Genomic DNA, 16,437 nt, shown 5'->3' on the forward strand with positions numbered 1-16,437 from the left:
ATGCCAAAAAAAACCTCATTGACTATCCCCGGCTTTTTTAATATCCATTCCTCTGTGAAACTGACATAGACTATTAACAATGGTAGTTTGCACTGTCTGGGATGTGTGATTTTATTTCCTAAAGTATAAGGTTTTATTTATCTCAATCATGATAATCATTATCTATATTGTCTATTTAAGTTCATAGTGAAATATTACTGTTAAGTTAATAAAACCATCCCTGGTATCACAGTCAGACTATCAGATATTTACATAATCATAAATGTTTTTGGGTTTTCTTTTATCATTTCAAGCCAAGCAATGTTGTGAATGACAGAAGAAATCAAATGAGCATAGTTGCCTATTGGCTTCAAGGTTGTTAAACTTTTTTTCTAAATCTTTAAATCTCATGATTTTCATTGGTCACTCAGTGTAACATTTTGACCAATCAAATACTTGAGTCTAAGTAAGAACAAAGAGATATTTTGTTTATTACCTGGTACCCTGATTGAGCTATTTCTTCAGTTTAAATCCAGGTTTTCCTTACAGAGTTGTCAAATAAATCTAGCTTATAGTATGGCTGTAAAAAGGGATACATGTAGAGCATACACTTTCGGGTAAATTTTCATAATTTAACTAACCAATCAGCAGAAAAATATTGACAATAAATCAATATTGATTCTATCTATGACAGCTCTATCAATACCTTAAATCAACTTAAAGGTATATCCTTACAGAATACAGAATACAGAACTGTGCAGACAAAGATCAGACAGCAGGGACAAGTCTCGTGATCTTTGTCTTCAATGGTCTGTGGGAAAAGTCAGTTACTGCTAGCAGCCTAAGGGTTAAACTCTTTCTATCAACTACCCACACTTTGGTCTTTATAGCTGTACATTTTGCAGTTACAAGAATAAATTATCTTCTGTTAACCAGAACAGATTGTTATAATCTATTAACCAGAATAGATTGTCTCTATCAACCAGAATATAATTATTGTTGTCTATATCAACCACTCTCTAACAACCAGAACAGATTGTCACTATCAACCACTCACCATCAATCAGAAAAGATTGTCTCTATCAACCACTCTCTATCAATCAGAATAAATTGTCATCTCTATCAACCACTCTCTATTGACCAGAATAAAATTAATGGTCTCTATCAACCACTCCTTATCACTTTCAACCAGAATAGAATTGTCTCAGACTCTTTATCACCAAGAATATAGATTGCCTTTATCAACCATGGTAGTATTATGGTTTACAATTGTACCTTTCAACCAGAATTACTTTACTCTATCAACCAGAATCGCTATGTTATACTCCAGAAAAAAAGCAAAATTTATAAAGGGAAGTTAAATTAAAAAACTTAGGAGCGTAGATTTATGATCCTTTTATTACATGTTTATTACAGTCCTCTATAACAGTGGTTCAGTGAGATATCATTTACAATTTATGAGTTATATTCTGGACAAGCATTTTTAAACAATTTCAAGTTTCATTAAAGGAAATAATAAAAAAATAATATTTAAGCAAGATGGAATTATGGTTCTTGTGCAATGCAGTCTCTCTTTACTGAGAAGTTTAAATTAAAACAATCAAGCAAGTAAAATTTAAGAATTTGGACATACAGTTTTAACTGGTATCTATCATGTCTTCGTGAAATTTTAATAAAATTCCTCGAATTCTTTCCAAGTGATTCTCCAGACAAGAGTGTGACAGACAGACAGAGGGACACAATTTCTTACCAACATTTAGGTTTTACAGGTTTACAAGCTTTATCTTTGATCTATATATGGTATTTTTGTAAAATTAACCAGTACAAATCTCCACTTTAACTGGCAGTTTATGTAGGTTTCCTTTTTTTTTCAAGATTATGGACAAAATAAAACTCATACACCATTTGATGTTGGTTCGGACAGACAGACAAGGCAGCAACTATATGCTTCTACCCTTGGGGGAGGGGCAGGGGGCGGGGGCATTAAAATCAGAGCTTCACCAGTCCATTGACAAGGGCTAAGGAACTATCAAAATAATTCAACCATTCATAATTATAAATCTGTTGGGTAATTATAACCGACAAGACACTCTATGAAATTAAAATTAACCAACTTCAAATCCAGAATAAATATAGATATTACTTTTTATCAAGAATTTCCTGTAGTTAGCAATATTTACATGTTTCCAAATTATTATATCATAGACTGTTAAAATATTACCAGACACACATGGTTTATCAACTTTTAATTACTCAAAAATGACATAACAGGAAACAAACACAGCCTTTAACTACTATGTAAAGCATAACTTTGTTCATTAAAATTGTAAACAAACACCTTACCTAAGTTCAGTGAAACAGAATAAAATCCAATAACCAACATATTCATTGTTATTTCTTTTGTTATTTCTATGTTATATATCTAAAAGAAAGGAACGTGAATGTAACAAAGTCTCTGATTCTACTGTGACTGACAGAAACACTTCACAATGCTGACAGCTGATTTAAAACTGTCGACAGTGACAAGAGTGTCACGTGAAGCGTGGCTAGCACATATATTCCATCAATAACCCCATAAAAGGACTATCTATACAAATGCAGTACGTTATCATTTTTACGCGGCTGACAGTACAACCAGTCTCACTGATACTATATCACTCGTTATACACAAACCAGTCTGATCAATAAACCTTCTGTACAATCCACTAATGTCTGATACCAATTTTATATAATACACCCCAATGGGTCGTACGTTTTTTAAAAACCAACAACAATTGCAATGTGTTATTCAATGTATATATATAGGCAATCATTGGAATATTGATCCAGATTCCATGTTAGAATGTTAATTATACTCTACAGTATGTATATATACATGTACATACATTATTTCCGGAACATTTATATATATTATTTCTATTATGAATAATAATGGTATTAATGACTTATGTACAGAATGTAATTATTTTCACCGGATATAATTAATATATACCAGTAACAATGGTTATAAAGTTTGTATATAACAAAATAACAACAACAACCATTGGAAAAGTTGTATCATACTGTAACAGAATGACAAAGCATTATTGAAATTATTCAGTTCAATTTTTTTGTTAAATAAATAAATATTGTAGCTTTAAACATTAAAGGCATGGCTAATTTGTGGCTAGAGTTTTGTGTCTCACAATTTCAATTAAAGATCATAGGATAATTGGATCAAAAACCAACACAAATTAAGTATCAGAACATGTTTCGCTTTATTAAGCTTCCTCAGTTGATACATATATAAAAATGACGTAAACTTTTTACAAACTCGTCAATATTTTTTTTAGTACATATCGGCATAAAAAGACTGTTCCATTTTAGTAGTCATTCACTGTATCTAAAAATGTTATTAATTTATTTAAATCTATTCAAATACATTATTTATGTCGATGATATAAGTATTTAATTACCTCCCTTTATTCACGCATAATTTTGATTGTTACATTTATATACTACATTATTCGTAATGTATTCATATGATTTTTCATTATTTCATATAACATAAATTGATTTTGAGCATAATACCATATTTTGAATAGATAATAGATAGATCATTTTCATTTTATTTTATAAAATATACTGATTGATAAATATGTTTCTAAATTATTATCTCCCCTTTTTTGAAATTTTCAACATGTGATTAAAGCAAATTTTTTCGAATTCTAAACTTTCACATAAGTAACTGTTGTTTTCATACTTGTTGTAATTAAAGATCATCAAGTTTTAATGAGGTCACTGGCTTGAACAATTTCCTGATAGCTAAGTATCATTGCTAATTACTTAGCACAACAAATTACAATTGCTTTTAGTTTGTTTAAGTTGATTGTGTAGAAGACTATAATGTTTAAGACACAGTCTGAACTCCATTCCTAGAACTAACCAGTACAGAGGAATGTGCGCAAAGTTTCTTGTTTGAAACATTAGCGGACTCCCCCTGACAGAGATCTGGGATTGATTTCACTACTAAGGGGATTTCACTACTTCAGGGAATTCACATACTTCAGGGAATTCACTACTTCAGGGATTTCACTGCTTCAGGGAACTAACTGCTTCTGGGATTTCACTACTTCAGGGATTTATCTACATCTGGAATTTCACTACTTCAGGGAATTCATTACTTCTGGGCCTTCACTACTTCAGAAAATTCACTACTTTAGGGTATTCACTACTTCAGGGAATTTACCACTTTAGGGATTTCACTACTTCAGGTAATTCACTACTTCGAGGAGTTTACTCTTCAGGGATTTCACTTACTTCAGGGATTTCACTACTTCAGGGAATTCACTACTTCAGGGATTCCAAACTCAAAATATTCAAACTGGCATGCATCAGTATAAAGCTGGGCCAGACTGTATAACAGAAGTATGGACTTAGCCAACTATACAATAAACACAGGACTTTATCATCCCTACTACTGTTCAAAGAGAACTATGATGGTAACTTTCAACATCAAATTTAATGATAATGCAATTAAAACAAAAACATTCTCTCAAATAAATATATAAATATTCCATGAATGCTGCAGATTTATATCTGTGAAAACCAGAGCATATAAAAGGAGGGAGAAATATATCAAGGTGTCCTTTGGGACTTAATCACAGAGACAATTAAATCCCATTTTAAACATTTTCATAGAAGTATGAGCTATCTAGTTACCATAGTTACACAATGACAGTGATGTCTCCTTGGATACAATCATCTCAGAAAAATCGAACTAGGCCATGTAAAATTTCTAATTATGCATAATTGTATGTTTATTATGTTCAGAAAAATAACAAGCAATAATGCTGTGAGTTTCACTAATGTGGTCTGAATTATCTAATTAGAGAATGGGTGAATTTCTAGCCTTAATTTTATTTTTTCTTATAAGGAGAGGTGGGTGGGAGAGTGAGGGGGTGAAAAGGTTTGGGTATTATTTGTTTGTTTTTGTTTTTGGGTTTTACGTCACATCAACACACTATAGGTCATATCGCGACATTCCCGCTTTACTGGTGGAGGAGGACCTCAGGTGCCCCTCTGTGCATTATTTCAGGCACGAACGGGCACCTGAGTAGAACCACTGACGTTCCGTGAGCTAGCTGGATAGCTTCCTCACATGAAAGAATCCAAAGTCCCTGTCGGGATTCGAACCCACAGCGGTGAGGGGCAAGTGGTGAAGTCAATGACCTTAACCACTTGGCCACGGACGCCCCTTTGGGTATTATAGGGTTTGAATGAGGGTAAATACAAAACCACTAGTGCTTAAGTGAAAATGAGGTACACAACTGCAGCAGGAAATTTAGGCAATAAATAAATACATGTAAATGTAGCTGGAAGTAGGCAATGAGGGCAAATAAAACAGGTGGGAAAACATAAGGTAAGGCAGTTTGAAATCAGGGCAATAACTATATAATCAGGGCAATAACTATAAAATCATTAAATATAATGGGTTAATGCAAAATGGAAAATCTGGGCAATAACAAAAGATTGGGAATCAATGGGCAAGACAATGGAAAATGAAGGCAATAACTAGAGACGTGAAACTATAGCCAAGACAGTTGAAAATCTTGGCCATATCTAGAGATGTTTGATCATAGGGCAAAAAAGATGAAAATCAGGGCAAAAACAAGGAATGTTAGATTGTGGGACAACAGAGTGGAAAATTAGGGCAATGACAAAGGAGGTTAGATCATGGGGTATGACAGTGAGAAATCTGGGCAATAACTAAAGATGTTTGATCATCAGGGGCAAGAGAATGGTAAATCAGGGCAATAACTACGATTGTTAAATCATGGGACAACAGAGTGGAAAATCAGGGCACTAACTAGGAATGTTAGATCATGGGGTAAAAGAGGAAAGTCAGAGGAATAGAATGGGATTAGTTCTAATCATTAAGCAAAGGCAGTGGGCAATCAGGGCAATAGGAACTACTGACTTCGAAGCACAAGGAACAAGAAGTGTTACCTACAGTACTCCCTAGCGATAGAAGAACCTAGGATACCACTAATATAGTAGTGAGGCAACTTAAATATGCACACTATAGTTCTTTTTCTTTAAGTATATATCAAAACAAATTTTCATCATGAAAACTGTGTTCACAGCAATTTTTCTAAACTAGGGTGTCTCTTTAATCTCTGTGTTTCGTTGGCTGCATATAAAGCTATAAAAACCAGCCATTAATTCACTATAGAATGAAGATGTTCAATAGCAATGTGACTAGCATGGTTGTGTGAGAAAATCAATACGTAATTACGTCAGTCTCACAGTTCTACCATGATATTTATGATGTAGCTTGAACAGCTTTTACACATAACGAGACAATCCGATACATTCAAAATACAGCTGCAAACTGAGTCCCTTATACCTGCTAGTTATGCCTATAAATGGAAGAAAATTACGCTTTACCCATAAAAGATGATTAAAATCTAAATGTGAAAACCATGTACTGTTAAATATAAATTGAATATTATGATAACGCTAGAATCGTGGAAACATTATACATTTTAGAAATAAAGCTGCATTTCTTCATTCAAAATATTCATGGTATTCAATACTTTCTGTTTTACTGCATAGAATGTTGACATTAATTCAAAAATCAATGTCACCAAATTTCAGGACATTTACAGCAAATTTAGAAGAACAATATCAATACAATTTGGAAATATTTTGGTTCCAAAACTAGCTAAGATCTTATTACATGTACATAGCGAATACACATGATGCCCTGGTGCAGGACCAATTTTGACCCCCAGGGCTATAATTTGAACAATTTGACAATTATCTGAGATATAGCCCTTGTTAAGTTTTGGAGGAGCAAAAGATTCTTAAAATTTTTAATATTCATTATACAAGAAAAACACATGACTCAGGGGGTGCGTCAATTTCTATGTCTGGTCTATAATTTGAACAATCTTAAAAGAAATCCACTAGAAAATGTTTCATGATAAATACATGTATCTATAAGCTCTAGCCAAGAATATTTTTGCAATTTTTACTATTTGCACATGTGATACTGATAGTAAAAACCTATAACCCCTTATTTGTAATTTTTACTATGTTTACAGTGAAAACCTATAACACCTGGTGGGTGCTAATTTTGACACAAAGGCTACAATTTGAACAGTCTTGGTAAAGGTTCACTAAGCAATGTTTCATGCTAAATATCTAAGTTCTAGCCTTTGAAGTTTAAGAGGGAAAAAATTTTTTTACTATAACATATTTATAGGGAAATACATGATTCCCTTGGTACCAGGTCAATTTTGACCCTAGAATAATATAATTTGACAAATCTCTGTATAATTCCATTAGACAATGTTTCAAGCCAAATATCTAAGTTCTAGCCCTTGCAGTTTTGAAGAGGTTTTACTTTATACATATAACCGGTACCGTTGGCCTAGTGGTTAAGGCAACCGCCTTGGAATCAGGAGGTCAAAGGTTCGAGCCCCACAGGGAGCGTTAAATGAAAAAAGAATGTTTCTCGTGGGACTCGTTCCGAAATGGCCGCTTTGTGAGCCGCGAGGTAATTAACAAGAGCTGTCGGTAGGACAGCAACGCTCAACTATTCTTAGTGCTTGATAGTAAAAAAAAATGCTTGATACAGTTACCTCCTCCTGTTTACAGGTTGGGGTAATGATGGTGAACAAGACAGTGTGCAAAGTTTCAAAGCCATATGTCAATGAACTTTGAAAATATTTGAGGTATTACAAAAACTTTAACATAAATTATAAGTCGAAAAAGGGGCATAATTCTGTCAAAATGCCTGATAGAGTTACCTCCTCCTGTCTACAAGTTGGGGTTATGATGGTGAACAAGTGTGCAAAGTTTCAAAGCCATATGTCAATGGACTTTGAAAATATTTGAACTATTACAAAAACTTTAACATAAATTCTAAATCGAAAAAGGGCCATAATTCTGTCAAAATGCTTGATAGAGTTACCTCCTCCTGTCTACAGGTTTGGGTCATGATGGTGAACAAGTGTGAAAAGTTTCAAAGCCATATGTCAATGGACTTTGAAAATATTCAAACTATTACAAAAACTTTAACATAAGTGGTTAAGCCAACGCAGACGCCGACACTGACGCTGACGCTCGGGTGACTGCAATAGCTCTACTTATTCTTATCGAATAGTCGAGCTTAAAATTATGGTTACCGATTTCTATCTGTCTGGCACCTGGCATTATACAGGGCTTCCATTGATGGGAGTTTTGGAGTCATTTACTCCCTGATTTTGGGTTGTGACTTCCAAAATCTAATACTTTTCCTTCTTTATCTCTATAATGTGACTTCCAATATCAGAGATTTTGCAGTATCTGACTTCCAAATTTTAAAACATAGTGGAAGCCCTTGGCATAGTGGTAGGAGTTGGGAGGTACATGGTATGCAAGCAGAAGGTGTCTCATAAGTCAGAAATGGCTGGCCCTTTCAATAGAGGTGACACTTCATTAAACAAGATCTTTACCTTTACCTTTTATAAGGATAATACATGACCTCTGTCACAGGGCCAATTTTGACCCCAGGGCTATAATTTGAATAATCTTCAATAGAGGTCAACCAGACAATACCATATGCAAAATATCTATGCTCGAGCTCTTGTGTATCTAGAAGTTAATTTTTTAAGATTCTTCCAGTTATTCCATTTGGTTGCCATGGCAACCATATTTCTGTATGGAGTCAAATTTTTTTCAACAAGTTTTAAAGCCCTTCACTATCTCATTAGGAACAATCCTGACAAGTTCAGTTGAAATATGACATATAGTTTTAAAGATTTTTTATGTTCACTACATGTATATAAATCTATATATATGTAAAAAATACATTTTTGTAACAGACCCATAAAAACACCTGTGCACACACAGAGGTGAATTGCTATATAATTATGTCACCCCATTGCATATGCTGCATAAAAAGTATTTACATTTAAAGGAAGTCCACTGAGTTTTTTTGACATGACAAGACTGGAAATATTTTCTCAAGATTTACGTTCCCTTTGATGTAGGTCTTGATCAATAACTTGTGAGGAAAAAAATCAGATAACTGCTCACTCTTCTTTTCCACAATAGTAATTCTAATTAGAAAAATGTCCCAAAACTGCAGCAAATTGGGATAAGAATACATGTAGCACAAAAAAAAAATACAATTTTCAATTTATTTCTGAGTAAATTAATATGATATTTTGCAACATTACTGACCAGAAAAATTAGCCGAGTACCTATGCCCTCAATGACTTTGTGAACTTAGAGACAGCCTACCCGGTCTCGAACAAAAGGGGGTTGGGCACCCATTCCCATTTTTCATTTTTTTGTCATTATTTAAGTGACATAGCTAATTTTTCATCTGTGTTTTACTGGTGTTCTCTACAGGATACAACATCATCTGGAATCCCACACCTGAGCCTTGTTTTAAAGAGTGCAGATGAAAATGTAAATATACATGTGCCTTGTGGGTTTGTAGATCACTCATATAAACATCTAATTCATCAAGCAAAAGTTGTTAATTAATAAATTAATAACATATACTGTTAAATTATTATGCTGTAACAGTAAATTGTTATACTGTAAAAATTAAAATACCTTTTACTATAAAAATGACCCTATGCAGAACTGAATGCACTATTTGTTGTATTTTGGCTTTTCCCTTAGCTTATAATCAAACCCACATTGAAGTATGTCCTACTTAATACAGTCATCTAATTTACCGGTGGCCCAAGGCCAAGTGAAAATTAGTTCGGGCCAGTGAAAATTTTATGAAAATTTAGTTATATATATAGTAGATTAAATTCAAAACTGGAATTTGAGCTAGTAGATTCAAAATCTTAAATTCATTGACTGTTTATATTGAAACAATTTGATAATAAGTTAAAAGAGGTAAAATATGTTTTTTTCAAAATAATATGCAGACTCATATGAAAATATGTATCAATTTTAAATAGAAATATTTTGAACTATGAAATAATTGTTTTTTTTTCCTTTGAAAAGGGTAAGAAACAAGGAAAGATTCTAGACCAACTAATTGAACTATGTGTTGAGATATTTTGAATGGGCAATATCTCCTCTCAGAAGTGAACAATTTTTAGCTGGAGTATAATTTTTACAAAACCAATTAGCGAACCTTTTTAAGTTGACAACCTCTTTCAACAATTGCCATTGATAATCATGGATTACCAATCAACAGTAATATTCTTAGTTTCAAATGCATGTACTGTGTTGGCAAATTATCTTAACCTGCAGCAAACACAAACTAATTTTGGTGTCACCTATGAGTGCTGTGGGGCACCAGAATTTGTGTACAGTCAAAAAGTGCCAACCTAATTACCATAAGCTTTAATGACTTAATGATATCTAATTGACAGCCTACGATGTGTTATCATTTGCGGGCATATGTTTTTATGTTTGTTTACTATCAATTATTAATACATACTCAGGCAAAATTTAGCATGTACAGAAATCTATGTGTCCAGCAGTAATAAGCATAGGTACATAATTATACTAGGGGTGTCATGATTAGCCGTTTGAAGGGGTAAGGTCAGTTTTTAGCTAAAAAAACGGTTAGAAAATTAATAACCAGTAACCGAGGTTAGTATTTGACTAGGGGCAGAAAAGTTTTAAATTGATTCTAAATATTGACTTAGTTTTTTATGACAAGATATGATAATTGTTTGTATTTTAGTTGTACTCAACAATATACTTTTCCAATCTGATCAAATACAGTACGACCCTAGTGGAAAATACATGTAGTTAATCCATATTCGGATATGTATTGAAATCATTTTGAGAACAACAAAATATGAACAAAATGGCATATATCTTGTCATAAAGTCTAAAGAACAAAGTTAAAGATGAAACCTAAGGATTTTATATGTACGGCCGGTTAAACGTTTAACACGGCTATTACGTCGTCTTTCAAACGGTTAGAATTTTCTCTAACTTTGACACCCTAAATTATACCAAGACGTCAGATCATCAATGCATCATAGAGAACCCATGGAAAGGTTGGAAATTTCTACTTCTTTGATAAATCACAGTTACATAGCTTACTGGTACTGATTTATATTCAAAATAAAAAAGATCCAATATACTACTATCAAATGTTTAATATAAGCAAACAAGGTGTTACATTTCCTGCTTTTATTCTAATAAAAATGTAAAGTGAAAAAGCAACATCGAAACATGGTAATGGTGGCCAGGTATCTAAAGGCCTCAACAGATGGTAGGATTTATTAGTACAACTGTCAACACCATTTAAAATTTAATGTACTTATAAGCAAATCTCATTGTGTGAAGGCTACAACATTCTGAATTCATAAACCTTAATACTACATTTACAGGATAGCATTTTGCGAAATTAGCAGTTGTCCTTTTGCCTGTGACAATCATTTTTCGGTCCGGACAACCAATTTTTAAAAGTTTACTAGCCCGATGGACAAGTAAAAATTTGCAGAAAGTATTCATCAAAATGTCAACAGATAGTGATAAAATGCAAGATATCAAATACAATTAGTTTGCTTACATTTATGACTGTTTCTCACTGAAGATAAGTTTGCAGATTTGATCAATAATTGCTTAAATATGTTCTGATGAAAATATTCTGGCAATCAGTTTTTACTTCCGATAACCAGATTTTCTTGCCCAAATGACAACAATTTTTAAACATCATTTTACAGACTGGGATAGGACATGTTCTATTTTGTAATTCTTGTTTTACAGACCTCCAACGATGGCAGGTGACAGATTTCCCATTTATCCCCTGATATTAATGTGTTTAATGAATAGAATTCCAGAACAATTACAGCTAAAAATATAACCATAATAGTACTAGGATTAAAGAAGATGTTGAAAACTCTTTGGGAGTCTCCAGCTTCAAGTTGTGGAATGGTTGAATCCCAAATTACTCGGATAATGATTACAAACTAAAAGGTTGTTTTTTTTAAAAAAGAGGAATTTCCATCATTGCTTATAAATGAATGAAATATAATTCTTCACTGTAAGATGAAAATACAGAACAGGTTTTAAGGTGTTTGGATATTCCTTTCATTCCAGGACATGGTAATTTCAAAAATGCTCCCTCTCTAGTTCTAGTTCTACATCATACTGCTTTAAAATCGTTTATGATCACTCTAAGCAGGTATACATTGTATACATTTTTAAGAGACAGCTATGAGATACAAGGGAATCCGGAACCAGTCCCTAGCTCTTATTGAAAAGACCCCTTGGTTCTTTTACATGCCCAGTGTATAGCACTGATACATGTGAGATTGACAGATTCTTATTTAACTTTTATTGGTAAACAAATAATGCGATTTGGGGCCGGAAATTACTAGACATCCAGCAAACAGAATCATACAGAATAGTAATTTTTTCAAATATTTTAGAAATATGAAACAAAGATACAAAATACAATGGCTTTTATTCTTTATTAAAACTTCATTGTATAAATTAATGATCTAGAATCTATTTCTTCCAAATCAAACACAATTTGCATCTATCTTTAAATAATTTCTTACCTGGTACAGTGTTTGTTATTAGAAAATGATTCCAATAATACCAACAGCCACTATCTCTTATTAAATTTAAATTTATTCTACACTTAATGCATCACAATTCACTAAATTAGAATATTTAATTATTTTTTGCATTTCTGGATTAACCGGAAGTTTACATTCACATGGATCATCTAAAACATTTACTAATCGTCGGTCACGAATAGATTTTACCAATCATCCATCCAACTCGTGTGATATCCATGAGAAAAATGTTAACGGGAAAATAAAACAAAACTGGTTATGTGAAATAAATTGTAAAAATAATAATTGCACATCAATGGTCGATATGATTTTTCTCCTACTTACCTTACTGTTTCTAGTGGTATTGTAAATCTATATTTAAGTTTGAGATTTATCTGAAACAAAAATATAGGCCTGAATCTGTATATATAATTAAGTGTCTGCTGTATGGTTTCTTAAAGCAATAAATGAATATTTGTAATGGCCAAAAAATTCATAAAAATAAATGTATTATATTATGATGAGAATATACCGATACAAGCTTTTTGAATAAACAAATAATGAATACAATACTCTCCAGTTTCAGAGGAAATTATTTTGAAAAGACTTTTAATAAGATTTTCCCTGACAGTGCAACAAAGTAACTGTAGAGAACTCCGAAACCATAAGATTCAATTTATTAAGTTTTCAAAGCAAATCAAAATTGTAAAATAGTTTTTAAAAACTTATAACTTCTAACTAATGATAAACAACATTTAATAAATATGTTTGAACTATGAAGAAAAACATGCAATTGTTAAGTTTAATCACGGATTTGTAATATAAATCCGTGGTTTAATAAACTTTCTTTTTCTCATTTTTTTCCTTTATTTGGGAAATAAAATTACATTTAATATCAGTTTTGAGTGCGTTGTTGTGGAAAACACATAGTTTAAGTTAAAATGCGCAGAAATATAATCTTGTATTGCAAAGACTTTTGGAATTATGATAAACAAGATCGACAAGGAAAGGCGGCGTTCAATGAACGCAGCCCCCACCCGACCCAACAAGAGTCATCGGCAAGGAGCCCAGGAGGACCCCAAAGAAAACAAGAAAGGGCATAAGGTAGAGCACGGGCAGGCAAATAATTAGTAACTGATTAGGAACTAAAAGAAAACAAATAAATGATTAAATATTAGGCCCATCCAGTGTAAGAAAAGTTTGTTCATATAACATGTTTAACTGAGATAAATGTTTCTTAAGAACTGCAATGAACACATGTTTATGTATATTGTGACCTGGGACAAAAAATAATTAAAATATTTGTGACTGGTGATAAAAATGACACGTGTAATGAAATGAATTTTTATTGGTCAATTTAGAGGCAGATTTAAGCGGCAGTATGATAGCTAGTACTGTGAAATTGTACCCATCAGTAGTACTAGTAAGATAAATTAGAAATAGCCCATTAAGAAGGATGATATGTGCAACCGACATGTGCAGTGCCTTACAATTGGACTATTTTACTTCAACAGAATAGAGAAGCAACTTGAATAGAGAAGCAATTCAATCAGACTAAAGTTCAAACATACTTATTTCCTACAGTGTAGCGTTTTATTAGCAGCTTGTTTTAATCAGATTTATGTAAAAGTTATACACAATTTGAAATTATAAGGATAAAAGTAGTTTTTATGGGTTCTCAAAAGCTGATATTGTATATATGCAGCATCATTCATGTAAGTTAAAAGTTACATATCTAAGACCAATATTAGAAAATGTTGAAAAGTATACTTTGAAAAGTGCATCCGAAAATGAATCTGACGCCATAATTATTTGCTGATTTTTTTTTTAATTCAAAGGAAGACTACTGGTTGGAGACTACCAAAACCGGACAACCACCAAACACGGACGGCCCCCAAATTGCTTAATTTAGGTTTTTTCCTTTGTTCATTGGTTTTCAATCTATCAGTCACTTTATTATCAACATGCATGTTTCTTCTATGATTAATAAAATTTATTTCAATTTCCGTAAACGGTAATATTTTATTGTCTTAAGAATGCTGACGCTCAAGATTGGGGCATCAAGAGTGCCATACCTGACCTCATATTCCACCGATAATCATTTGCAGTGTAAACAAAAGAATATCCAAAACTTCAGCATTTGCTGCTGATATATTACATTTAAATCACATCGGACTCGGCCCGGTGAATTTTCGTACTATTAGTTCTATAGTAAATCAGTCAAATTTGAGGTTTAATTCTGGATTCCAATGTTCTTGATGAATTATATACTGTCTTCAACTTTAAACATTAACACTATCTAAGTCAAATGATGCCCAAAATATAATAGGTTAGCCATCTACTTTTTTCAGAAATCTTCATTCTGTTGTAACACTGTTTAAATTCACCACTTTAAAAACTCCTGACAGCTGGTGGGTAGTACATCTTTAATCCTTCCACCAACAAATGAGTTCCTGGAGAATACACAAAAAACAACTTTTAAAGTCATCATATAACACACAAAAACTACACACATGCAATAAATACACTTTAATTATGAACAATCTAACTAGAGATGACTTCAATTGGGCCATTTCATAATTTTAAAGAACTACTTTCTAGACTACAATGGGCTGGGTCTAATTCCGTACCGGGTTGAGACCATCATGTACATATCCGTCCGGACACATGGTACTGTAGTGTGGACAATTTAGGTAATTTTGATACCCCAACCACAGGCCTCAGATGTAAGTGTCAACATAATCAGAAATAAACAAACTAGGTTGTTTGTTAGGAGAAGAACCTAACTGTACTGTGTCAAATTTTCAGGTCTCTAGGTTAGAAATCATGAAATATGTATAGAAAAATGTTCAAAAAGTGTACGGTTGATGGTCCCCGACAGTAGCATATTTATCCCCTTGCATGTGTTAAAAAACAGAACAGATCTTTTCTAGGAAAGTAAAGAAACGTGAATTTTGAATTGTGTAAGTGTACGTACAAGAAAAATGTAATATACAAATGAACAGTTTTTTCAAGATCAACACTAAATTATTAAAACCCTAACTTGTATGTTCTACACTGAAATTTCTGGAAATTTGAAGAAACTTGTATTTGCAAATATGCACCAGAAGGCGCCATTTAACGTGCAGATTTCATTTTATTTTTTAAGGAACCCAGAACCCCGCATAAACATGTAGGACAATGTTTGTTTTTCAACTTAAAACTTTCTGGAATCATGTCTAAAATGATGATACAAAATGTAAGCAAAGTAAAATCATGTTTATTGAGGGGTACAAAATGTAATATCACCGGGTAATAATAAGAATAGTATTCTTCCATAGCAGATACTCGGCACTTTAATCAGCCAAAGTCTGGTTAGGCCTAATAACAAAAATATATCACAGATACCGATTTATCAGGAATATTGCATTGACTTGAGATCTATCTATCTATCTCTGGATACTGCCAACCCCTCTTACGAGTGTTAAAGGCAGGAATTTAGTGCACGTCGGATTGTTAGTAAAAGGTGAAGAGAAAAGCTAAAAAGAAAAGTCCAAACATTGACATGCTTGGAAGGTGAGACTGAAAATGTATTCTAGTCATGGTTAAAATGTTAATAGTGAAACAAGATGATAAGAGATAAAACAGTTTAAAAACACATTGGGTAAATGAAATTATAAATGTTATGTTGGAACTGTGTGTGATATTTCAAAACACTCATTATTTACAACCGTACTACTCTTTTAATGGAAGAATCCGGCCGGGTATTCATGGCTTTAGTTAATGTTTTTTTGATATCTCAAGGCCCAGCTGGGCATGTGAAAAAACTACAATATAACAAAATATTACAAAACAAAGTAATGTGATATGTAGTAAGGTGAAATAGTGAAAAACAGAATCCCTAAAGAAGGCCCAACACGGCAAAATTGTAAAATGTTGCAGGCTCGGATTGATT

At 32.7% G+C, this 16,437-nt stretch overlaps 1 protein-coding gene across 1 annotated transcript in view; it reads right to left on the reverse strand.

The window, feature by feature from the left end:
- LOC132750084 (calmodulin-binding transcription activator 2-like) overlaps positions 1–12,659 on the reverse strand; it is a 75,284-nt gene extending 62,625 nt beyond the window's left edge. Inside the window, exon 1 of the mRNA XM_060740022.1 lies at positions 12,504–12,659. The gene's annotated coding sequence lies outside the window, so the exon portion shown is untranslated. The remainder of the gene's footprint in view (positions 1–12,503) is intronic.
- Between the last annotated feature and the right edge of the window lie 3,778 nt (positions 12,660–16,437).

This window comes from Ruditapes philippinarum, unplaced genomic scaffold (genome assembly GCF_026571515.1).
Source record: "Ruditapes philippinarum isolate M1 unplaced genomic scaffold, ASM2657151v2 ctg6116_1_1_1_1, whole genome shotgun sequence".
NCBI lineage: Eukaryota > Metazoa > Mollusca > Bivalvia > Venerida > Veneridae > Ruditapes > Ruditapes philippinarum.